This window comes from Wyeomyia smithii, chromosome 2 (genome assembly GCF_029784165.1).
Source record: "Wyeomyia smithii strain HCP4-BCI-WySm-NY-G18 chromosome 2, ASM2978416v1, whole genome shotgun sequence".
Classification (NCBI taxonomy): Eukaryota; Metazoa; Arthropoda; class Insecta; order Diptera; family Culicidae; genus Wyeomyia; species Wyeomyia smithii.
In genome coordinates, this window is record NC_073695.1 from 65,921,081 (window position 1) to 65,946,966 (window position 25,886).

The window sequence follows — 25,886 nt, forward strand, 5'->3', positions numbered from 1 at the left end:
TATTCATCACACTGTTAATCATGAATGAATCACATTATCATGAATGAACGTAGCCGCAGCCCGTCGTAGTAGGTTACCTAGATATCCGCTGCAGTTGTTTACGTGCAACATTGGTAACCTAGGTAACCAGTACAGTGCTATAGATTTATGTCAATTATGTCGGAATAATTCAACAATTTCAGTATGATTATTTCGTATTTACAGAAACTGATTTGGCAACTTTTGATTTTCTTCAACGCAGTGAAAACAGATGAAAATACATACAGCTGAAATTTAGGAGTTGAATAAATTCATCTCATATATTCCTGCTAATTCAAGCTTGTTTTAGGAAATTGCAGGTGAACATTTCAAAGATCAAAGTATTCTTAGTGTAGTGAGTGATTTTGTTTAGTGTTTAAAATAAAAAGTGGTCCGCTAGTGATGAAAAAAATTTTGGTTGGCTGCTGACCGAGACGTTTTAGCCGTATAGAACAATGCGCGGATTTTGTTTTCTGAGGTAGGTGATTAAATTAAATGAGTTTTCGAGTGCAGATCCCCGACTATAATATCAAATTTAGTGCTTATTAATTAAGTGAGTTTTTGAGGAATATTCTTCATGAGGAATCTAAAGTGAACTAAGAAGAAACCATTTCATGGATTATCAGGTTGGTTTAAGAAGAAAATATGCGTTTTTTCCTGTTTTCAAATGTGTTTTCATGTTGTATGAAATGAGATGAATAATGGAGCAGTTTCCCTATGTATTTTGTTCTACATGAGTACTAGAGGAAAATAGAGAAACACTCTAAACAGCAGTTTTATATTTACAAGTCATCCTCGCTCCTCAGGATCAACAAATATAATAACCTGAACAAATATACCGAGATAATGCTCAAATGAAATGGAACTAAAACAGGGTAGAGATTTTTAATTGTCGTATAACGTGACGTAGCCAAACGTAATCTTTTCAATAATTATTAACTCATGAACAGTGCATCATAAAATCGAAATAAGACAAGAATGTGCTGTAAGATTTTCCCAGCAATTCGATAAAATTCAGAAGTATTTCTCCGGCAGAGCAAAATTGAAAAGACAAGTCGTGAAATATTTCGTTACTCTATTGTTGAATATGTACAGCTTCTTGAGAATATTTTCTCAAATTTTCATGAAGATTTGAGCAACAACGAAAAAGTGAATGCGAATATCTCTATGCAGTGCACAGGCACTGCATGGGCAAAAAGTGGAACTTAATTCCATAGCGCCTTTCACCTTCATCCTAGCTTAATAGTGACTTCGAAATAACAGTTTGTATGAATGACCCGCTAACCGCAAATTGTCAAAAAATATGAAAAATTTACTACACTAAAATTAAAAAAAAATAACTTTTTTGTGTTAAGAGATAGAGGAGTAGTTTTTTCAGCAAATGAATGATTCAAAAATAGGGAACTTTGTTGAAAAAAAGAAAATCCTATCTTTTTTCGGTACAAAGTTATAAAGTTTATTACAGGGAACTTACTTAAAAGTTAGTTTTTTGTACTTAAAATGCTGGGGACAAAACGAAAGCGTTTCTAATTAGACATTTGAGGTTGACGGTTGAGATTCTGATTTTGTGTGAATGAAGGGGACAAAAATGAACCTAATCGTTGCATCAATACAAATGCAGCGAGTGAAGTCTTGCTAACACATGCATTGCGGTGCTTGGCTGTATGTTCTCCTGCAGGAACACATTCAAGCGTGTGCCCGTCATAATTTTTGTTACTTTTCGGTTATTACTTTTTGTGTATAATGCGCAGTCATAAGACACAATAAGTAATAAAAATGCCCTAAAGTAATAAAATGTTCCCCGTTTGCGTTGGGTGTATTGACATCATGATTCCACTTGCCCCTTTTAACCTATACGTTTTTAAAGTTATCGACAAAATAAGCTAAACTATGATATAACTTTATAAGGAAAAGTCGTGGAGATATATGGTCTTTGGAAAAAATATGTGTTTGGTGTGCCCTAGTAATTCCTCCGAATAACACTTTCGTGGAAAATGCAACTAACAAAAGTTAAGTCCAAAAAACTAACTTTGAGGTAAGTTCCCTGTAATATACTTCATAACTTTGAACCGAAAAAAGATAGGATTTTCATTTGTTCAACAAAGTTTCATATTTTTGAATCTTCTACAACTTTGCTGAATAAACTATCCCTTTATCTCTTAACACAAAAAAGTTATTTTTTTATTTTAAGTACAGCACATTTTTCATATTTGTTTGACAATTTGCGATTAGCGGGTCATTCATACAAACTGTTATTTCGAAGTCACTATTTAGCTAAGATGAAGGTGAAAGGTGCTATGGAATTAAGTTTCACTTTTTGCCTTATTGGACCACTGTGCAGTGGCATAACCAAGGGCATAAAAGAGAACAGCTCGAAAAACAACTGACTCTACGTTCCATCAATTTTAAATCCATTTTTTTAAACAAGTTGTACTCAAACCCCGAAAAAAAAAACAATTTTCTTTTGCGATTGTTTTCAGGTGGCTTTTTATTTCTCAGCTTTAAAAACTTTATCGATATTCTTTTCTTGCTGCCTTCACATTTTGCTGTCATGTGCTCGTTGTTGTTGCTCTCATAGGAATCAAGGTGTCCAGTATCAGCACTTTATTCTAGCGAAGGAATGTCGGGAAAATTTACTATTTCAGACACATAGTCTGGAAGGGAATTTTGTGACTATACTTCTGGGATGCTTACTTACTTACTTGCGTTGTTGGCTAACGGACTGTCACCGGTCTAAGGCCGAACGAATTAGAAATGTCCAGCTTCTTCTGTCTTGGGAAGCCGTTCTCCAGTCTCCTCGTACACCAGCAGATCGTGCACCTTCTTCCACAGCGCACATCCACCGCGTGCGAGGCCTACCACGGAGTCGACGGCTTCTTCCTGATTCTCCACTGAAGATAGTTTTGGCGGCTCTCTCGTCAGGCATTCTAGCTACATATCCAGCCTACTGAAGCCTGCCCCGCTGTATTACCTTGACTATATCAGCATGTTTGTATACCTGGTACAATTCGGGATTCATGCGTCTACGCAGAATCGATCGCATCGATCGCAGAACTTTACGCTCAAAAACTCCGAGCACTCGTCGATCAGCTTCCTTCAGCGTCCATGCTTCATGTACGTGAAGGGCCACCGGGAGTATCAGCGTCCTATACAACGCTAGTTTTGTGCGAGTTTGCAAACTACGGGACCTTAGCTGGTTATGTAGTTCGTAGAAGGCCCTGTTCACAGCTGCAACTTGTCGTTTCACTTCACGGCTCATATCGTTGTCACATGTCACAATCGTACCAAGATAAACGAATTCGTAAACCACTTCAGATCGTTCCCCATCTATCTCCGCCTCAGCACCAACACCCAGGGACACGCTCTATGCCAGCTACCATGTACTTTGTTTTGGCAGAGTCAATGACAAGTCTCAAACTCGCTACTTCCCTCTTAAAAGGTACGAAGACCTCCTCCACGGCCTTACGGTTGATACCGATGATATTGATGTCGGCCTTTTTCACCTCCTCCTGTGTTGGTGGCTCCTGTTCCTGCTCTGCTCATCCGGCTCCTCACCGTTCAATAGCGCCTGAAAATGCTCCTTCCACCTGACTGCAACCGTCGGTTTATCAGTAAGCAGGTTGCTGTCCTTGTCATTACACATGACCCGCACAGGGAAATTCCTGATTCTGACTCTGTTGACAGTTCTATAGAATCTCCGCACGTCGTTTTGAGTATAGCTGTCCTCTGCGCTGGCGAGCACCGGCTCCTCGTACTCGAGCTTCTTCCGACGGAGGGTTCTATTTTCGGCAGCTCTTGCCCCCCTGTACCTCTGTTCTGACGCGTAGCCGCAGTGAGCATGCGGCTCCTGGCACGGTTCTTCCCTTCACAGCCCATTTATGTCTTACACTCCTTCCTCCTGCTGTTCTGCGATCCGTTGATCCAGCTCTCTGGCGTATTCTGCTGCCACGCCATCAGCTTTTAACCGCTGAATGTTGAAACGCGTCGTTCTCTCTGTGCAAGATTTCAGCACATTCGACAACCATGCGCGGATCTTACAAACGACGAGATAATGGTCACGAGATTATGATCCCCGAAAAGACCTAACATCTGTAACATCCAAAAAATGCCGACCGTCAATCAGTACGTGATCGATCTGGGAGCAGGCCTCTCCATTTGGATGCCTCCAGGTGTGTTTCCGAATATTCAAACGGGGAATATATTGGTTAACGAGTGGAGGCTATGCCTTCCAATGACCGGACGGAAAAATTTAGCGAACAAAAACTGAATTTTTCAGGGAAACTGTCCTCGTTTGCAAAAAAAAACACAAAACACATATGAGAATAATCGTTTAGATACCCGGTACAACTCTATACTAATAAAATAATATAAGTTAGTTTAGGTGTTAAAATTTCAATTAACCTGTTAACTCTCTGTCGTAAATATTTTCGTGGAAACGGTCATAACCCTAACATTGAATGATATTTTTCATAAATAAATATTTTGTTGTTGTTGAAAAACTTTATTTCCAGAAAATTATAACTGGAACGTAGAAGAAAATTTCAAACGCTAGAAAAAACATTCAAACTTCCTTCATTTTTTGCGAACAGAAAGATATAAAACTTCTTAAGATAAACAGACAGAAATTTTTCTCTCTGGGCATATACTAGTACAAGTCGGACACGATCATATAATATATAATATATATAATATATAATATATATTATAGTCTCCGATTTTTTTCACTTTATATAATCGAATTTTATATATAATCGAATCCTAGAATAAAAAGGGTTTTTTTATTTATTTTACATAAATGATTCGTTGTTTTGTAATAAATAGAAAGAATTTTATTTTTAACTGATCCCCCTAAATGTCTGAAAACACATTTCTTGCAAAAAATATATAACTTGTAGTTATTCCTGATGTAATTACAGTCAAATGTAAAGAAAAATTTTTATCAGTCTATGTTGATTTGCCAGTTTGTTTGTATTTAATTTCTCAAATTTAAAAAAATTTACATTTTTTTCCTATTTTTTTGCCTTTCCATCAAGTGTTACGTATTCTAGGGATGTTCCCTTACGATATATTAGATCTAGACAAGTCACATTGAGAATAAAAAAAATAATTTTTTTTGCTACTATATATAGTCGAGTCTAAAATTATATATAATCAAATTATATAATATATAATATATAATATATAATATATAATATATATATATATATATATATATATATATATATATATATATATATATATATATATATATATATATATATATATATATATATATATATATATATATATATATATAAATAATAGAGTCAATATATGATATGATATATGATGTCTCTATATAATCGAGTCCGGCCTGTACTCATTTTATATAAATATTGTTTCGGAAAAAAATCAACATGAATCGAGTTGTTTGAAAAATATTGTATAAAGTTGTTAATTTCATCGCATCCCATGGTACAATATTTCATGGTTTTTATCAACTTAAACACATACGAGCAAAACCACACCAAACGTTCTGAAAATACACAAACCATTTTTTCATTTAATTTAAAAATTCAGCAGCTTGAAAATAAATTACTGGATTATGTTCCGATGCATTGTTGTGTAAAAGTAACAAAAATAGACTGACCCAAGATTATTATTTCTAGTGACATTTGCAAATTTAATTCTTTTTCATTGTATAAATAGGATTACAATTGAGTTACAAAAAATACCACGGCTAATGAAAATTGTTCAGTTTCGTGAGAATAGGCGCATTTCGTGAAAGTGACCCATAATTGTGGAGTGACTTGATATACACAATTTTCACTTTTCACTATTATATTTTGTTAAAACTTTAGAAACATTATGACAGATTTTTTTATGAAGATTCCTAGATCAAGAAATGTAAGACAAATTTCTACTTAAAAATTAAACTTCATACATTTTTTTAAATTTCAATTTTTTCTCAAGATTGATTTTTGTAATAATTTCAAATCAAAAGATTTTAGCAAAAAGTTTCCTCAATTCATTCGTTTTTCGAGATACGCTAAGGTCGCTTTTTACGCGGTTTTTTTTACGCGGGTTCCGGAGTTTACGCGGTTTTTTTACGCGAATTCCGGAATTTACGCGGATTCCGGAATTCACGTGGATTTCGGAGTTTACGCGGTTTTTTTTTGCGCGGTTGTTTTTTACGCGGCACGTATCCCCCGCGTAAAAAGCGACTTTAGTGTATTTCAAAATTAAGTAGGAAAAATTTCAGTTCTTATAGTGACACACTTTTCTGGGGTTTTCCAGCAACAAACATAGGTTGATTGGAATGTACAATCAAGGTAACACTATTTATTCTCTGATTGCAAAGAGATTGGATGAATAATATGATACTAACTTGGATTTAACTATTTTACAACAAAATTTGTGAGCAAATCGTTTTCGAAATACGAATGCCATACCCAAATATTTGATAATAATGATAAAACAAAAGCCTGGTTTGCACAACAAACAACCTGGTTATTTTACACTAAACAAATATCGCATTCTGTCATCTTTAATGTATCTACTTGAACATTTTCCATTTCCCAAGAAGCTGTTCTGATTCGAAGACAACACAGAAAACAGACAACAAAAGCTACCTACTGCATCAGTAGCTTGTTGCAAACGGGTAGCCTGGAAAGGTAACAATGCTAACCTCTGCTTCCAAAGTGCCCAAAGTATGTCAACTGCATAAGTTCTGACATTTCTGCTAGTGACTTTTTTGTCACATTCAAAGCTGAATTGAATAAGTTACGATTGTTTCAATTCGTTCTTTGAACTGAGTAATTTAGGCCCAAAACAGGTCCCCGTACTCCATACGGTAACTGGCAAATTTATTCTTTGTTTAACATGCTGCCTTTTCTTGTCTGTTTGCTGTTTGCAATGGTATAGCTCCGTTAAAAAGTGTCATTAAGTTTCTTCGATGGTTGTAATTTTAGTTATGCTCAGGTGGATGCACTTTATGGTATTAACAAACAAACAACTGACTTCGTACTTCACGTTGATACAATGTGTTGAGGCTGATGTAAAATATGTCTGAACCTGTGAAAAAAAAACTGGAATAAAATAGAAGGAACAATGCGTCTTTTTTCTTCCTCCTAGCTCTCCGACTGGTAAACTATAGTAATTGAATTTCCAACTCAGCTAGAGAGCAAGAGAGAAAAAACACAAATTGTGCAGAATCTATCACCGCCCAATAATTTCATCGATAGATTGTGCAGCTGGCAAGTTATGGATTTTAGCACCTACTGGAAGTAATCAAAGCTTGCAGATTATGTAACCGCCTTTCATAGTGCAAAATATGTATCTTGCGAAAAGCACAGCAACAGAACGGGGAAAAAAACACCATGAACCTTCCAGGCGCACTGATTTTTTGATAGAGTGTTTATATCTGAAATGAAGCAAACGCAATAAATGTCTTGATTAATGTTCGACGTTTATGTTCATCAATATTCTACGGGTATAAATGTTGGATCGTAAGCGTTCGACAATTATTTTTGAATGCGTCAAAATGCTCTTAATTAAAAATCATAAAAGTTACGCGATTGAAAACAAGCTGCACTCTTCGGTAGAAATCGTCCCTTTTTGCAACAAGATAAATTTCTTCGCATCATGGAACACCGATCATAGCGAAGCGCACGTGGCTATTGCATGACCGCAACCATCATCATCATCATCATTATCATTATTGTTATTATTATTATTTACCAGTATTATTACATTCTATTAGAGCATCACCCGCAGCAATATTATTATTTTATCAGCTGCCTTTGCCTGTTTGCTGATGATCTCTGTACCGGTTCATGATATTTTTTGCAAACGCAAAGGCGGCAACTTTGTTCTTGTTTTCTGTTTTTCTGAGTAAAGAATCAATTCTGTTTTCTTTTGTTTTAGAAAAACCTGAAACTATTATGTTTAACTCTACTGGCGAAAATATTTTGATCTTGAATGTTATTTTTCAGATATGAAATTTCTAAATTGAATATTTATATTCATTTCTGTTCTTTTAAGTAAGACGCAATTCAACATAACGAGCTGTCATTGTCAAATTGCAAATTAAGTACGTATTTTTTGGTCAACTCAAAAAGTCTCGTTTCAATTTTAAGTCGCAAGAGCGCAAACCCAGCTGATAATGTTTATAATCTCACGTTTAATCCTAGCGGTTTTATACACACGATCACACTACATTCTGCAAACAAAGAACGAGACAATTCCTCCATTTGCTTTTTGAGTTCAGTGATTTCAAATTTCACAGCTCAGCCAAATCGTTGGAATCTAAGCGTACAGATCTGTCACGTACACTGTTGCGGAAGCTGGCTTCGGTCAAGTCTCGAAAATGGCGTGCATAATTTGAAAATAATTACCATCACCACTGGTAAAGCATAATTTTTTGACTGCATGTTTTCCTTCGTGGCTTAGGCAGCGTAAGTGGCCAGCATGCAGTAATAATCAACGCAACCGCCTATCGTGATTAAATCGCTTCTGATATCTTCTCTTAAGCGCTGTGTCCTCTCAGGAGACCATACTTTCGCAACGCCACTCTTACCGCGCGAGACACGTTGGTATCGCATTTCACGTGAGTGGCTTCGTAAACACATATTATTAATTTATGGCAGCGACAAGCAAAGGCATGTCGCACTCTGCTTGGAGTTCAATCCCCCAATCTTGAAGTCCCTTGGCAAAGTGCTCTTGTGGTTTTTTTTTTTTGCAAGCTGCAGTTCCACTGAAGAACAGGCATACCGCACGAGATAAGACCCAACAAGGCGGCTCGAGTAGGATTGGTCAAGAAATTGCGCGATTTGCCTAAATGCTCCACATACGTGCAGGTACGCGTATTATGTGGACGAAGTGAGAAAATAACAGTTTAAAACAACGCTGCGAGGCCTCCATCCTCCGGATGGTCATAATACAGACCACGCTAACTGTCCAGCCTATGCGTGGTAACTTATGGTACCTTGCAGCAACTCTAGTATAGTGAAGTTTAGACGTGCTTTTTGCGCCGGTTTTTCCAATTCCGCACTACTTCTCCCCGCTTTGAGCAAGATATGCTTTCAATTTAAATAGGACTCTAGAGCACCCTTGATGCATCTCATCTAGTGCCCCCCCATAAAATATCTGTTTCGTTTAGCGACGACGACGACGACGACGGTGGGCTGGCACTGCTCTGATGATAATGAGCCGAGATCTATGAGTCTATGCCCAAAAGGCAGCTTAACAGTCACACTTCAAAATACGCAAATCTGCATAAGCATTCTGTCATCTTTAATGTATGCAGTTTTACTCATCGCTTCTTGCTTGAGCCCCATCTGGTATGTCTGTACCGGCTGTCCAGTCGAACGGGAATTAGCTGGGTTATATGTTTCAAGATATATGCCTTGCGTGGTACTTAACTTGTGAAATCATTTTAATATGTAGCATTTAGCGTTAGGCCGCCAGCAGAAGAACGCTAGCGCACCTGAGCGATGATGGAATACGGATGGAGTGCCCATTGGGCTAAACTGGCGTCTATGGGTCTTTTCTATGAGCTGCAGTGTGAACTGATTTTTCAGTTATTCGTTAAATCGATTCTGTGGAGGTTCTTTTTCTTTACGTGTCCATCGGGCACCCTAAATCAATTTTCGACAGTCTGAAATAAATTTGTTTTCAACTTTAGTTAGCAGCCGAATCTCATCCAACTTTATTCACCTACTTACCTACTATTAAGCTAAAGAACCTCTTTCAATAAAGTTACGCAGAGGGCAACTGAGCTTTTGAAAAAAATTGTAAAACCATTTCTATATTAGAGAAAATTGAAACAATTATTGCTTGGATTTTCGGCTCATCAGTCTTCAAGCTGAACTAAACAAAGTACTGCCTCTTTTCCTTCGACAATATATTTTGTCTTTATCAAGAAGTTAAAGCTTTTCGTTTTGTTTTCATTTGTAACTTATATAATACATAATTAACTGTGGTCTGTTTGCGTTTATCACATAAAATGGAACTATTTTAAATAATTTTTGTCATTGAATAATCTAGAAAAATTGAAAATTGAAACATCATTCAATACAGATATAGGCATTTGTCTCTCACTGTCTCTTGCATTCTCACTGTGTAGATACTGTATGTAAATTAGTGCATTACTTAAATAAAAATCTTCAATAACTAAATAAATATCTACTATATAAAAATGGAATTCCGTAACGCTTGATCTTATTGATATTATTCCCTCAGTCTCTGTGGTGTACAGTAATCATCATCATTTTGAATCGTTCTAAATCAAAAACAATAAGCGGTGACATGTAGGGTTTTTAACATGAAAATGTTCGCTGATGTTCAGGAAAGACATTAGTTATAAAAAAATAGTTATCTAATTACTAAAACTTGAGATATTATTCACAAAACTACGTAAAACATGAAAAATTATGACTTTCTGTGCTAAATTTGCCTCTAAATCAAAATTCAAAGCGATGACATATGATTCTTTTTTCACTAAAATGTTTGTTAATGTTCAGGGAAGACATTCGAGGAAAAATAATTAGTATCTGATTACTAAAACTTGAGATTTTATTCACAAAACTACGTAAAACATGCAAAATTATGACTTTTTATACTGAATTCGTCTCCAAATCAAAATTCAAAGCGATGACATGTGATTCTTTTTTCATTAAAATGTTAGTTGATGTTTAAGAAAGATATTTGAGAAAAAATAATAGGTATCTAATTACTAAAACTTGAGATATTATTCACGAAACTACGTAAAACACGCAAAATTATGACTTTCTGTGCTAAATTTGCCTCTAAATCAAAATTCAAAGCGTTGACATATGATTTTTTACACTAAAATGTTTGTTAATGTTCAGGAAAGACATGTGAGGAAAAATAATTAGTATCTGATTACTAAAACTTGAGATTTTATTCACAAAACTACGTAAAACAAGCAAAAATATGCTGAATTTGCCTCTAAATCGAAATTTCAAGCGATGACATGTGATTTTTTTTTACATTAAAATGTTTGTAAACGTTTAGGTAAGACAGTTGAAGGAAAGTAACAAGTATCTGTTTACTAAAACTTGAGATTTTATTCACAAAACTACGTAAAACTTGCAAAATTATGACTTTTTATGCTGAATTTGCCTTTAAAACAAAATTCAAAGCCATGACATGTGGTTCTTTTTTCATTAAAACGTTTGTCAATGTTCAGGAAAGACATTTGAGGAAAAATAAATAGTTTATGATTACTAAAACTTGAGATATTATTCACAAAACTACGTGAAACATGCAACTTTATGACTTTTTATGCTGAATTTGCCTCTAAATCAAATTTGGAAGCGATGATAGGTGATTTTTTTACATTAAAATGTTTGTAAACGTTTAGAAAAGACATTTGAAGGAAAGTAACAAGTATATGTTTACTAAAACTTGAGATTTTATTCTCAAAACTACGTAAAACATGCAACTTTATGAATTTTTATGCTGAATTTGCCTCTAAATCAAAATTTAAAGCGATGACATGTGATTTTTTTTTACATTAAAATGTTTATAAACGTTTAGAAAAGACATTTGAAGGAAAGTAACAAGTATCTGTTTACTAAAACTTGAAATTTTATTCACAAAACTACGTAAAACTTGCAAAATTATTACTTTTTATGCTGAATTTGCCTCTAAAACAAAATTTAAAGCCAGTTTTTATGTGTTTTTTTTTACATTAAAATGTTTGTAAACGTTTAGGAAAGATATTTGAAGGAAAGTAACAAGTATTTGTTTACTAAAACTTAGGATTTTATTCACAAAACTACGTAAAACTTGCAAAATTATGACTTTTTATGCTGAATTTGCCTCTAAAACAAAATTTAAAGCCATGACATGTGATTCTTTTTTCATTAAAACGTTTGTCAATGTTCAGGAAAGACATTTGAGGAAAAATAAATAGTATATGATTACTAAAACTTGAGACATTATTCACAAAACTACGTGAAACATGCAACTTTATGACTTTTTATGCTGAATTTGCCTCTAAATCAAAATTTAAAGCGATGACATGTGATTTTTTTTTACATTAAAATGTTTGTTAACGTTCAGGAAAGACATTTGAAGAAAAGTAACAAGTATCTGTTTACTAAAACTTGAGATTTTATTCACAAAACTACGTAAAACAAGCAAAATTATGACTTTTTATGCTGAATTCACCTCTAAAGCTAATTCCAAAGCGATGACATGTGATTCTTTTTTCATTAAAATGTTTGTCAACGTTCAGGAAAGATGTGTAAGGAAAAATAATTAGTATCTGATTACTAAAACTTGAGATGTTATTCACGAAACTACCGAAAACACGCAAAATATGGCTTTCTGTGCTAAATTTGCCTCTAAATCAAAATTCAAAGCGTTGTCATATGATTTTTTTTTCACTAAAATGTTTGTTAACGTTCAGGAAAGACATGTGAGGAAAAATATTGAGTATCTGATTACTAAAACTTGAGATTTTATTCACAAAACTACGTAAAACTCGCAAAATTATGACTTTCTATGCTGAATTTGTCTCTAAATCTAATTTAAAAGCGATGACATGTGATTCTTTTTTCATTAAAATGTTTGTTTATTTTAAAATATAAAATGTATGTTTGAAGATGATTTTCTGTATACAGCACAACAATATTGCAGCCTTCTAATAGCGCTCTCGATCAACTAGATTAGTTGAGAAAATTCGTTATCGATATTGTTTTAGCACATTTTGCATGTTGTAGGATAAGAACAACGATACACCGTGCCCCAGAGCTGAGTCGAGAAAAATTGCAGATCGAAAAGATTCTCGATTCTCGATTCTCGTGGGAGCCAATCGACATCGCTAAACACAGAACCACGAGGACCACATATAGCATACAGTATACAGAAAATCACCGAGAATTTTTTTTTTTTATTTATACGTTTTTATACGATTACATGCGAAACTTTGACTTTTTATGCGCAATTCGCCTCTGAATCAAAATTCAATGATTTGTTTTTTTGCAATAAAATGTTCGTTGTTCTTTCATCTACAATTTTTTTTTTGCAGAATAACCCATGTCTCGAGTATGAACATTTTACATTTCTGATGTTTTCGTAGTTTTGTGAATAGTTACATTTTACGGCATTCGATTTACTTTTGTACTTTTGAATTTGAATTTGATTTTTATTAGAGAGCTTTTAACCAGAAGGTCATTCAGCTCTTAATCTTACTGTTTTACTTTTTTCCGTTAATCCAAACTAGAACTCACATTTAGCTGCAGGAAAGGTTACGATTCATTTGATTGAATATCGATTAAGAGGCAGCTTAAGCATTAAAAATCTTTTATTTTCTTATTTTCTACAAAGTTTTGTGGATTAAAAAATGGCGACTTCCGGTTTCAGGAAAATAACCTAAAGTGATATATAGCCAACAATTTCAATACTTCCGAAAGTGGACCTCCATACGTCATTTTATAGCGATGACACAATTTTTTTTTCATTAAAATGTTTGTTAACGTTCAGAAAAGATATTTGAAGAAAAATAACAAGTATCTGATGACTAATTTTGAAATATTATTCACAAAACTACATGAAACATGCAAATTTATGACTTCTAAAGTGATATTTGGCCAACAATTTCAATAGTTTTTAAAATGGAACTCCATACGTTATTTTGAAACCCAAAATGGTGACTTCCAGTTTCTGTAAATCAGCCCAAAATCACAAAAAACAATCCAATATGGGTATTTCCGTTCTGCACGTTCTCAGAATATTGAAGTAGGGTATCGAACGTCTTCGTCAGTGGTTTTCTTCGGTAGTTTTACTGGCGCAATCTTATGCAAAAAAGGTCCGAAAAAAACCACTGACGAAGACGTTCGACACCCTACTTAAAGAGATGATGGAAGTATAAGATGTAAATTATATTTTTGAAGTGAGTTGAGCTAATGCAGCAATGAAATATAAAAAAAAATCTATCTTTGAAACCTTTGATCCCGAGCATCGCCGGGAATGTTCAACTAGTTAGGGATAAAAACAAACTTTCTTCGGTGAACTTGTGTGTGTGTGTGTGTCATTATATTAAATAACATTGTAGAATATTGAAACATTTTAGAAGATCACAATAAATAGTTATATTTAAAAAAAAGTTGTTAGGCGTCGTACACAAATTACGTAACGCAAGAAGGGGGGGGGGGGGGGAGGTGGAGGGGGGTTAAGTCTGCGTTACTTATTGTTGCATAGGGGGGATAGGGGTAATTGGGATCGTTACGTAACTGTGATGTTTGCTCAAAACTGCAAATTTGGAGGGGGGGACAGGTTGTCCAGCGTTACGTAATTTTGGGGGGGGGGAGTCATATCGAACGTTACTTATCGTTACATAGCGGGGAGGGAGGGGGTCTGAAATCTAGGGTTTTAGCGTTACGTAATTTGTGTACGACGCCTTATGGGCCTTCTAAAGTAAACTTCATAACAGTATGGTGTCTTGGATGAAGTTGTTTCTTATATACTGCGCTACAACTTTATTCAGCAAAGTGGATTCTCATATGAAAAATGATAAAAACAAAATTCGTTTATCACTTTTAGGTAGATTAATCACAAAGTTTCAACTTCTTTAAAATGGAAACTAACCAAAAAAACAATTTTTCTAAAGGCATTACGACCCCAAAATCAATTTTCTGAGTAAAACAGAAATTAGTGTAAAATACCATTGTTTTAGTAAAAATCCGTAATAACCAAAGAAACATGGGAGATAAAATAAACTTCCTTCAAGGAAATTGCTTATTTTGTTATAGCAAACAATATTGTAGAACATTGAAAAATTGTAGAAAATCAAAAAAGAAGTTGAAATGAAAACAATTGGTTTCTAGGGGTAATTTCCTCAAAAGTTCATTTGAATAGGTAGCTACAGGTATGATATCTTCCACAAACTTGTTTCTTTTAAAACATTCTATAATTTTTCTGCACAAATTGAATTTTTATATTCCAAAATGAGAAAAGTAATACTCGTTTATCACTGTTAAGTGGATTAATTACAAAATTGCAGCTTCTTTAGTATGGGAAATAAATGAAAATAAATAAAACTACATTATTGAAGACTAGGCGACTCTAAAATAAATTTTTTGAGTCACAATAATTTCGATCTCGTTTTCACAGCTTTCGTGCGTCGCTCAGAGAAGAAATAGAAAACTTCAGAAACTATGTTTGTTTCATCTACTTTTGTTTAAAAAAAGTTAAAGGAAACCTATTCTATTACGCTGTCTTTTAAAGTGTGGGAAGAATCCAGTTCCTTGAAGTTAAATCATTACTACTAGTGTTATTACAGTATATAGTATTTCTTCACAGCTTTTTAAGCCACAAAACTAACTAATCAAAGAAAAAAATTGTACGTTTTTAATGAAATTTGAATCCAAAATGTGTTTTTCAGTTTTCTTCGCCAGAATAAAAAAATTGAATATGTTGAAGTTGGCATGCACTTAAGAAAATATTAGAAACTAAGAAGTATTATGTAGGAATTGAGAAGTAAAAAAAAAGAGCAGTAGAACAGCGGTTCTCAACCTGGGGTGCGCGTACCCCCAGGGGTACTCGAAAGCCTTCAGGGGGTACGCGAAAGAAAAATCAGTAATGGCGGAAAAAGCAATTTTTTTGTAATAGGTACCTTATTTTTCGTTCAATCGTGCTCTTAAAACATGACTGTAGGAATCAAACAAACTATAGTTCAATTTGAAACCTAAAATAGAAAATCACAACATGACCTACCACTATCCTCTCGCACTTTGCGAAAACATTCCAAGCCAAGGGGGTACAATCGATATGAAAAATGTCGCCAAGGGGTACGCGGACAAAAAAAGGTTGAGAACCGCTGCAGTAGAAGAAGAAAAGAAAGAATTGAGTAGTAACAAAATTAGGACAAACGTAGGAAGAAAAAGTGAAAGTAAAAAATAAAAATTAAAGAATAAAAATACGGATATAAAAATTTACCAGTACAAAGCGCGCAGCATTATTGATGAGAAGTTAGAATTGAGAAATAAGAATTAAAAAGTGAAAACTGAGAAGTGAGAATTGAGAGGAGAAAAATTTTAAGTGAGAACTGAGAAGTAAAAATTGAAAATTCGAATTAGGAAGTGAGAATTCAGAAGCAAGAAGTGAGAGTTCAGAGGTGAGAAATGAAAAGTAAAAAGAAAGAAGCAGGAATTGAAAAGTAAAAATTGAAAAGTAAAAAGTAAGGTTCATATTTCTAATGAAAGAGTAAACAGTAAACAGTACAAACTATAAGAGTAAGCAGTAAGAAATAAGAAGTAAGAAGTAAGAAGTAAGAAGTAAGGAGTAAGAAGTAAGAAGTAAGAAGTAAGAAGTAAGAAGTAAGAAGTAAAAAGTAAGTAGTAAGAAGTAAGAAGGAAGTAGTAAGAAGTAACAAGTAACAAGTAACAAGTAAGAAGTAAGAAGTAAGAAGTAAGAAGTAAGAAGTAAGAAGTAAGAAGTAAGAAGTAAGAAGTAAGAAGTAAGAAGTAAGAAGTAAGAAGTAAGAAGTAAGAAGTAAGAAGTAAGTAGTAAGAGAAAAGAAGTAAAAAGAAGGAAGTAAAAAGCAAGAAATTAAAAGTTAAAGGATAAAACATAGGCAAAACGACGTGCCTCTTCGAAGAAAAATCCTGAAAAATTTTCGTCTTTATTAGGAACGTTACACTTATGCGCCAGCATGTGAGCTTATTACCTACTAACTTCTTTTCGAAAACGGTTTTCGTCTTTGCTAAGGGGTGTGCACGCATGCTTAAATTAACACCAGCGGCATTCAGACGGTTTTTGTTTTTGATGATGAACGTGCGCGTAAAAAGTAAAAAGTAAAAAGAAAAAAGTAAAAAGAAAAAAGAAAAAGAAAAAATTAAAAAGAAAAAAGTAAAAAGTAAAGAGATAAAAGTTAAAAGTTAAAAGTTAAAAGTTAAAAGTTAAAAGTAAAAAGTAAAAAGTGAAAAGTGAAAAGTGAAAAGTAAAAAGTAAAAAGTAAAAAGTAAAAAGTAAAAAGTAAAAAGTAAAAAGTAAAAAGTAAAAAGTAAAAAGTAAAAAGTAAAAAGTAAAAAGTAAAAAGTAAAAAGTAAAAAGTAAAAAGTAAAAAGTAAAAAGTAAAAAGTAAAAAGTAAAAAGTAAAAAGTGAAAAGTAAAAAGTAAAAAGTAAAAAGTAAAAAGTAAAAAGTAATAAGTAAAAAGTAAAAAGTAAAAAAAAAAGTAAAAAGTAAAGAGTAAAAAGTAAAGAGTAAAAAGTAAAATGTAAAAAGTAAAAAGTAAAAAGAAAAAAGTAAAAAGTAAAAAGTAAAAAGTAAAAAGTAATAAGTAAAAAGTAAAAAGTAAAAAGTAAAAAGTAAAAAGTAAAAAGTAAAAAGTAAAAAGTAAAAAGTGAAAAGTAAAAAGTAAAAAGTAAAAAGTAAAAAGTAAAAAGTGAAAAGTAAAAAGTAAAAAAAAAGTAAAAAGTAAAGAGTAAAAAGTAAAGAGTAAAAAGTAAAATGTAAAAAGTAAAAAGTAAAAAGAAAAAAGTAAAAAGTAAAAAGTAAAAAGTAAAAAGTAAAAAGTAAAAAGTAAAAAGTAAAAAGTAAAAAGTAAAAAGTAAAAAGTAAAAAGTAAAAAGTAAAAAGTAAAAAGTAAAAAGTAAAAAGTAAAAAGTAAAAAGTAAAAAGTAAAAAGTAAAAAGTAAAAAGTGAAAAGTAAAAAGTAAAAAGTAAAAAGTAAAAAGTAAAAAGTTAAAAGTAAAAAGTAAAAAGTAAAAAGTAAAAAGTAACAAGTAAAAAGTAAAAAGTAAAAAGTAAAAAGTAAAAAGTAAAAAGTAAAAAGTAAAAAGTAAAAAGTAAATAGTAAAAAGTAAAAAGTAAAAAGTAAAAAGTAAAAAGTAAAAAGTAAAAAGTAAAAAGTAAAAAGTAAAAAGTAAAAAGTAAAAAAAAAAAGTAAAAAGTAAAGAGTAAAGAGTAAAGAGTAAAAAGTAAAATGTAAAAAGTAAAAAGTAAAAAGAAAAAAGTAAAAAGTAAAAAGTAAAGAGTAAAAAGTAATAAGTAAAAAGTAAAAAGTAAAAAGTAAAAAGTAAAAAGTAAAAAGTAAAAAGTAAAAAGTAAAAAGTAAAAAGTAAAAAGTAAAAAGTAAAAAGTAAAAAGTAAAAAGTAAAAAGTAAAAAGTAAAAAGTAAAAAGTAAAAAGCAAAAAGTAAAAAGTAAAAAGTAAAAAGTAAAAAGTAAAAAATAAAAAGTGAAAAGTGAAAAGTAAAAAGTAAAAAGTAAAAAGTGAAAAGTAAAAAGTAAAAAGTAAAAAGTAAAAAGTAAAAAGAAAAAAGTAAAAAGTAACAAGTAAAAAGTAAAAAGTAAAAAGTAAAAAGTAAAAAGTAAAAAGAAAAAAGTAAAAAGTAAAAAGTAAAAAGTAAAAAGTAAAAAGTAAAAAGTAAAAAGTAAAAAGTAAAAAGTAAAAAGTAAAAAGTAAAAAGTAAAAAGTAAAAAGTAAAAAGTAAAAAGTAAATAGTAAAAAGTAAAAAGTAAAAAGTAAAAAGTAAAATGTAAAAAGTAAAAAGTAAAAAGTAAAAAGTAAAAAGTAAAAAGTAAAAAGTAATAAGTAAAAAGTAAAAAGTAAAAAGTAAAAAGTAAAAAGTAAAAAGTAAAAAGTAAAAAGTAAAAAGTAAAAAGTAAAAAGTAAAAAGTAAAAAGTAAAAAGTAAAAAGTAAAAAGTAAAAAGTAAAAAGTAAAAAGTAAATAGTAAAAAGTAAAAAGTAAAAAGTAAAAAGTAAAAAGTAAAAAGTAAAAAGTAAAAAGTAAAAAGTAAAAAGTGAAAAGTAAAAAGTAAAAAGTAAAAAGTAAAAAGTAAAAAGTAAAAAGTAAAAAGTAAAAAGTAAAAAGTAAAAAGTAAAAAAAAAAGTAAAAAGTAAAGAGTAAAAAGTAAAGAGATAAAAGTAAAATGTAAAAAGTAAAAAGTAAAAAGTAAAAAGAAAAAAGTAAAAAGTAAAAAGTAAAATGTAAAAAGTAAAAAGTAAAAAGTAAAAAGTAAAAAGTAAAAAGTAAAAAGTAAAAAATAAAAAGTAAAAAGTAAAAAGTAAAAAGTAAAAAGTAAAAAGTAAAAAGTAAAAAGTAAAAAGTAAAAAGTAAAAAGTAAAAAGTAAAAAGTAAAAAGTAAAAAGTAAAAAGTAAAAAGTAAAAAGTAAAAAGTAAAAAGTAAAAAGTAAAAAGTAAAAAGTGAAAAGTAAAAAGTAAAAAATTAAAAGTAAAAGTAAAAAGTAAAAAGTAAAAAGTAAAAAGTAAAAAGAAAAAAGTAAAAAGTAAAAAGTAAAAAGTAAAAAGTAAAAAGTAAAAAGTAAAAAGTAAAAAGTAAAAAGTAAAAAGAAAAAAGTAAAAAGTAAATAGTAAAAAGTAAAAAGTAAAAAGTAAAAAGTAAAAAGTAAAAAGTAAAAAGTAAAAAGTAAAAAGTAAAAAGTAAAAAGTAAAAAGTAAAAAGTAAAAAGTAAAAAGTAAAAAGTAAAAAGTAAAAAGTAAAAAGTAAAAAGTAAAAAGTAAAAAGTAAAAAGTAAAAAGTAAAAAGTAAAAAGTAAAAAGTAAAAAGTAAAAAGTAAAAAGTAAAAAGTAAAAAGTAAAAAGTGAAAAGTAAAAAGTGAAAAGTAACAAATAAAAAGTAAAAAGTAAAAAGTAAAACGTAAAAAGTAAAAAGTAAAAAGTAAAAAGTAAAAGTAAAAAGTAAAAAGTAAAAAGTAAAAAGTAAAAAGTAAAAAGTAAAAAGTAAAAAGTAAATAGTAAAAAGTAAAAAGTAAAAAGTAAAAAGTAAAAAGTAAAAAGTAAAAAGTAAAAAGTAAAAAGTAAAAAGTGAAAAGTAAAAAGTAAAAAGTAAAAAGTAAAAAGTAAAAAGTAAAAAGTAAAAAGTAAAAAGTAAAAAGTAAAAAGTAAAAAGTAAAAAGTAAAAAGTAAAAAGTAAAAAGTAAAAAGTAAAAAGTAAAAAGTAAAAAGTAAAAAGTAAAAAGTAAAAAGTAAAAAGTAAAAAGTAAAAAGTAAAAAGTAAATAGTAAAAAGTAAAAAGTAAAAAGTAAAAAGTAAAAAGTAAAAAGTAAAAAGTAAAAAGTAAAAAGTAAAAAGTGAAAAGTAAAAAGTAAAAAGTAAAAAGTAAAAAGTAAAAAGTAAAAAGTAAAAAGTAAAAAGTAAAAAGTAAAAAGTAAAAAAAAAAGTAAAAAGTAAAGAGTAAAAAGTAAAGAGATAAAAGTAAAATGTAAAAAGTAAAAAGTAAAAAGTAAAAAGAAAAAAGTAAAAAGTAAAAAGTAAAATGTAAAAAGTAAAATGTAAAAAGTAAAAAGTAAAAAGTAAAAAGTAAAAAGTAAAAAGTAAAAAGTAAAAAATAAAAAGTAAAAAGTAAAAAGTAAAAAGTAAAAAGTAAAAAGTAAAAAGTAAAAAGTAAAAAGTAAAAAGTAAAAAGTAAAAAGTAAAAAGTAAAAAGTAAAAAGTAAAAAGTAAAAAGTAAAAAGTAAAAAGTAAAAAGTAAAAAGTAAAAAGTAAAAAGTAAAAAGTGAAAAGTAAAAAGTAAAAAGTTAAAAGTAAAAGTAAAAAGTAAAAAGTAAAAAGTAAAAAGTAAAAAGAAAAAAGTAAAAAGTAAAAAGTAAAAAGTAAAAAGTAAAAAGTAAAAAGTAAAAAGTAAAAAGAAAAAAGTAAAAAGTAAAAAGTAAAAAGTAAAAAGTAAAAAGTAAAAAGTAAAAAGTAAAAAGTAAAAAGTAAAAAGTAAAAAGTAAAAAGTAAAAAGTAAAAAGTAAAAAGTAAAAAGTAAAAAGTAAAAAGTAAAAAGTAAAAAGTAAAAAGTAAAAAGTAAAAAGTAAAAAGTAAAAAGTAAAAAGTAAAAAGTAAAAAGTAAAAAGTAAAAAGTAAAAAGTGAAAAGTAAAAAGTAAAAAGTAAAAAGTAAAAAGTAAAAAGTGAAAAGTAAAAAGTAAAAAGTAAAAAGTAAAAAGTAAAAAGTAAAAAGTAAAAAGTAAAAAGTAAAAAGTAAAAAGTAAAAAGTAAAAAGTGAAAAGTAAAAAGTGAAAAGTAACAAATAAAAAGTAAAAAGTAAAAAGTAAAACGTAAAAAGTAAAAAGTAAAAAGTAAAAAGTAAAAGTAAAAAGTAAAAAGTAAAAAGTAAAAAGTAAAAAGTAAAAAGTAAAAAGTAAAAAGTAAATAGTAAAAAGTAAAAAGTAAAAAGTAAAAAGTAAAAAGTAAAAAGTAAAAAGTAAAAAGTAAAAAGTAAAAAGTAAAAAGTAAAAAGTAAAAAGTAAAAAGTAAAAAGTAAAAAGTAAAAAGTAAAAAGTAAAAAGTAAAAAGTAAAAAGTAAAAAGTAAAAAGTAAATAGTAAAAAGTAAAAAGTAAAAAGTAAAAAGTAAAAAGTAAAAAGTAAAAAGTAAAAAGTAAAAAGTAAAAAGTGAAAAGTAAAAAGTAAAAAGTAAAAAGTAAAAAGTAAAAAGTAAAAAGTAAAAAGTAAAAAGTAAAAAGTAAAAAGTAAAAAAAAAAGTAAAAAGTAAAGAGTAAAAAGTAAAGAGATAAAAGTAAAATGTAAAAAGTAAAAAGTAAAAAGTAAAAAGAAAAAAGTAAAAAGTAAAAAGTAAAATGTAAAAAGTAAAAAGTAAAAAGTAAAAAGTAAAAAGTAAAAAGTAAAAAGTAAAAAATAAAAAGTAAAAAGTAAAAAGTAAAAAGTAAAAAGTAAAAAGTAAAAAGTAAAAAGTAAAAAGTAAAAAGTAAAAAGTAAAAAGTAAAAAGTAAAAAGTAAAAAGTAAAAAGTAAAAAGTAAAAAGTAAAAAGTAAAAAGTAAAAAGTAAAAAGTAAAAAGTGAAAAGTAAAAAGTAAAAAATTAAAAGTAAAAGTAAAAAGTAAAAAGTAAAAAGTAAAAAGTAAAAAGAAAAAAGTAAAAAGTAAAAAGTAAAAAGTAAAAAGTAAAAAGTAAAAAGTAAAAAGTAAAAAGTAAAAAGTAAAAAGAAAAAAGTAAAAAGTAAATAGTAAAAAGTAAAAAGTAAAAAGTAAAAAGTAAAAAGTAAAAAGTAAAAAGTAAAAAGTAAAAAGTAAAAAGTAAAAAGTAAAAAGTAAAAAGTAAAAAGTAAAAAGTAAAAAGTAAAAAGTAAAAAGTAAAAAGTAAAAAGTAAAAAGTAAAAAGTAAAAAGTAAAAAGTAAAAAGTAAAAAGTAAAAAGTAAAAAGTAAAAAGTAAAAAGTAAAAAGTAAAAAGTAAAAAGTAAAAAGTGAAAAGTAAAAAGTGAAAAGTAACAAATAAAAAGTAAAAAGTAAAAAGTAAAACGTAAAAAGTAAAAAGTAAAAAGTAAAAAGTAAAAGTAAAAAGTAAAAAGTAAAAAGTAAAAAGTAAAAAGTAAAAAGTAAAAAGTAAAAAGTAAATAGTAAAAAGTAAAAAGTAAAAAGTAAAAAGTAAAAAGTAAAAAGTAAAAAGTAAAAAGTAAAAAGTAAAAAGTGAAAAGTAAAAAGTAAAAAGTAAAAAGTAAAAAGTAAAAAGTAAAAAGTAAAAAGTAAAAAGTAAAAAGTAAAAAGTAAAAAGTAAAAAGTAAAAAGTAAAAAGTAAAAAGTAAAAAGTAAAAAGTAAAAAGTAAAAAGTAAAAAGTAAAAAGTAAAAAGTAAAAAGTAAAAAGTAAAAAGTAAATAGTAAAAAGTAAAAAGTAAAAAGTAAAAAGTAAAAAGTAAAAAGTAAAAAGTAAAAAGTAAAAAGTAAAAAGTGAAAAGTAAAAAGTAAAAAGTAAAAAGTAAAAAGTAAAAAGTAAAAAGTAAAAAGTAAAAAGTAAAAAGTAAAAAGTAAAAAAAAAAGTAAAAAGTAAAGAGTAAAAAGTAAAGAGATAAAAGTAAAATGTAAAAAGTAAAAAGTAAAAAGTAAAAAGAAAAAAGTAAAAAGTAAAAAGTAAAATGTAAAAAGTAAAAAGTAAAAAGTAAAAAGTAAAAAGTAAAAAGTAAAAAGTAAAAAATAAAAAGTAAAAAGTAAAAAGTAAAAAGTAAAAAGTAAAAAGTAAAAAGTAAAAAGTAAAAAGTAAAAAGTAAAAAGTAAAAAGTAAAAAGTAAAAAGTAAAAAGTAAAAAGTAAAAAGTAAAAAGTAAAAAGTAAAAAGTAAAAAGTAAAAAGTAAAAAGTAAAAAGTAAAAAGTGAAAAGTAAAAAGTAAAAAGTTAAAAGTAAAAGTAAAAAGTAAAAAGTAAAAAGTAAAAAGTAAAAAGAAAAAAGTAAAAAGTAAAAAGTAAAAAGTAAAAAGTAAAAAGTAAAAAGTAAAAAGTAAAAAGAAAAAAGTAAAAAGTAAATAGTAAAAAGTAAAAAGTAAAAAGTAAAAAGTAAAAAGTAAAAAGTAAAAAGTAAAAAGTAAAAAGTAAAAAGTAAAAAGTAAAAAGTAAAAAGTAAAAAGTAAAAAGTAAAAAGTAAAAAGTAAAAAGTAAAAAGTAAAAAGTAAAAAGTAAAAAGTAAAAAGTAAAAAGTAAAAAGTAAAAAGTAAAAAGTAAAAAGTAAAAAGTAAAAAGTAAAAAGTAAAAAGTGAAAAGTAAAAAGTGAAAAGTAACAAATAAAAAGTAAAAAGTAAAAAGTAAAACGTAAAAAGTAAAAAGTAAAAAGTAAAAAGTAAAAGTAAAAAGTAAAAAGTAAAAAGTAAAAAGTAAAAAGTAAAAAGTAAAAAGTAAAAAGTAAATAGTAAAAAGTAAAAAGTAAAAAGTAAAAAGTAAAAAGTAAAAAGTAAAAAGTAAAAAGTAAAAAGTGAAAAGTAAAAAGTAAAAAGTAAAAAGTAAAAAGTAAAAAGTAAAAAGTAAAAAGTAAAAAGTAAAAAGTAAAAAGTAAAAAGTGAAAAGTAAAAAGTGAAAAGTAACAAATAAAAAGTAAAAAGTAAAAAGTAAAACGTAAAAAGTAAAAAGTAAAAAGTAAAAAGTAAAAGTAAAAAGTAAAAAGTAAAAAGTAAAAAGTAAAAAGTAAAAAGTAAAAAGTAAATAGTAAAAAGTAAAAAGTAAAAAGTAAAAAGTAAAAAGTAAAAAGTAAAAAGTAAAAAGTAAAAAGTGAAAAGTAAAAAGTAAAAAGTAAAAAGTAAAAAGTAAAAAGTAAAAAGTAAAAAGTAAAAAGTGAAAAGTAAAAAGTAAAAAGTTAAAAGTAAAAGTAAAAAGTAAAAAGTAAAAAGTAAAAAGTAAAAAGAAAAAAGTAAAAAGTAAAAAGTAAAAAGTAAAAAGTAAAAAGTAAAAAGTAAAAAGTAAAAAGTAAAAAGTAAAAAGAAAAAAGTAAAAAGTAAATAGTAAAAAGTAAAAAGTAAAAAGTAAAAAGTAAAAAGTAAAAAGTAAAAAGTAAAAAGTAAAAAGTAAAAAGTAAAAAGTAAAAAGTAAAAAGTAAAAAGTAAAAAGTAAAAAGTAAAAAGTAAAAAGTAAAAAGTAAAAAGTAAAAAGTAAAAAGTAAAAAGTAAAAAGTAAAAAGTAAAAAGTAAAAAGTAAAAAGTAAAAAGTAAAAAGTAAAAAGTAAAAAGTAAAAAGTAAAAAGTGAAAAGTAAAAAGTGAAAAGTAACAAATAAAAAGTAAAAAGTAAAAAGTAAAACGTAAAAAGTAAAAAGTAAAAAGTAAAAAGTAAAAGTAAAAAGTAAAAAGTAAAAAGTAAAAAGTAAAAAGTAAAAAGTAAAAAGTAAAAAGTAAATAGTAAAAAGTAAAAAGTAAAAAGTAAAAAGTAAAAAGTAAAAAGTAAAAAGTAAAAAGTAAAAAGTAAAAAGAAAAAAGTAAAAAGTAAAAAGTAAAAAGTAAAAAGTAAAAAGTCAAAAGTAAAAAGTAAAAAGAAAAAAGTAAAAAGTAAAAAGTAAAAAGTAAAAAGTAAAAAGTAAAAAGTAAAAAGTAAAAAGTAAAAAGTAAAAAGTAAAAAGTAAAAAGTAAAAAGTAAAAAGTAAAAAGTAAAAAGTAAAAAGTAAAAAGTAAAAAGTGAAAAGTAAAAAGTAAAAAGTAAAAAGTAAAAAGTAAAAAGTAAAAAGTAAAAAGTAAAAAGTAACAAGTAACAAGTAACAAGTAAAAAGTAAAAAGTAAAAAGTAAAAAGTAAAAAGTAAAAAGTAAAAAGTAAAAAGTAAAAAGTAAAGAGTAAAAAGTGAAAAGTAAAAAGTAAAAAGTAAAAAGTAAAAAGTAAAAAGTAAAAAGTAAAAAAAAAAGTAAAAAGTAAAGAGTAAAAAGTAAAGAGTAAAAAGTAAAATGTAAAAAGTAAAAAGTAAAAAGAAAAAAGTAAAAAGTAAAAAGTAAAAAGTAAAAAGTAAAAAGTAAAAAGTAAAAAGTAAAAAGTAAAAAGTAAAAAGTAAAAAGTAAAAAGTAAAAAGTAAAAAGTAAAAAGTAAAAAGTAAAAAGTAAAAAGTAAAAAGTAAAAAGTAAAAAGTAAAAAGTAAAAAGTAAAAAGTAAAAAGTAAAAAGTAAAAAGTAAAAAGTAAAAAGTAAAAAGTAAAAAGTAAAAAGTAAAAAGTAAAAAGTAAAAAGTAAAAAGTAAAAAGTAAAAAGTAAAAAGTAAAAAGTAAAAAGTAAAAAGTAAAAAGTAAAAAGTAAAAAGTAAAAAGTGAAAAGTAAAAAGTAAAAAGTAAAAAGTGAAAAGTAAAAAGTAAAAAGTAAAAAGTAAAAAGTAAATAGTAAAAAGTAAAAAGTAAAAAGTAAAAAGTAAAAAGTAAAAAGTAAATAGTAAAAAGTAAAAAGTAAAAAGTAAAAAGTAAAAAGTAAAAAGTAAAAAGTAAAAAGTAAAAAGTAAAAAGTAAAAAGTAAAAAGTAAAAAGTAAAAAGTAAAAAGTAAAAAGTAAAAAGTAAAAAGTAAAAAGTAAAAAGTAAAAAGTAAAAAGTAAAAAGTAAAAAGTAAAAAGTAAAAAGTAAAAAGTAAAAAGTAAAAAGTAAAAAGTAAAAAGTAAAAAGTAAAAAGTAAAAAGTAAAAAGTAAAGAGTAAAAAGTAAAAAGTAAAAAGTAATAAGTAAAAAGTAAA

At 27.5% G+C, this 25,886-nt stretch overlaps 1 protein-coding gene across 1 annotated transcript in view; it reads left to right on the plus strand.

Annotated features, from left to right (window-relative positions):
- The window catches only part of LOC129723399 (uncharacterized), a 300,768-nt gene that overhangs the window by 231,579 nt on the left and 43,303 nt on the right, over nucleotides 1-25,886 (plus strand). The gene's annotated exons all lie outside the window — the stretch shown is intronic.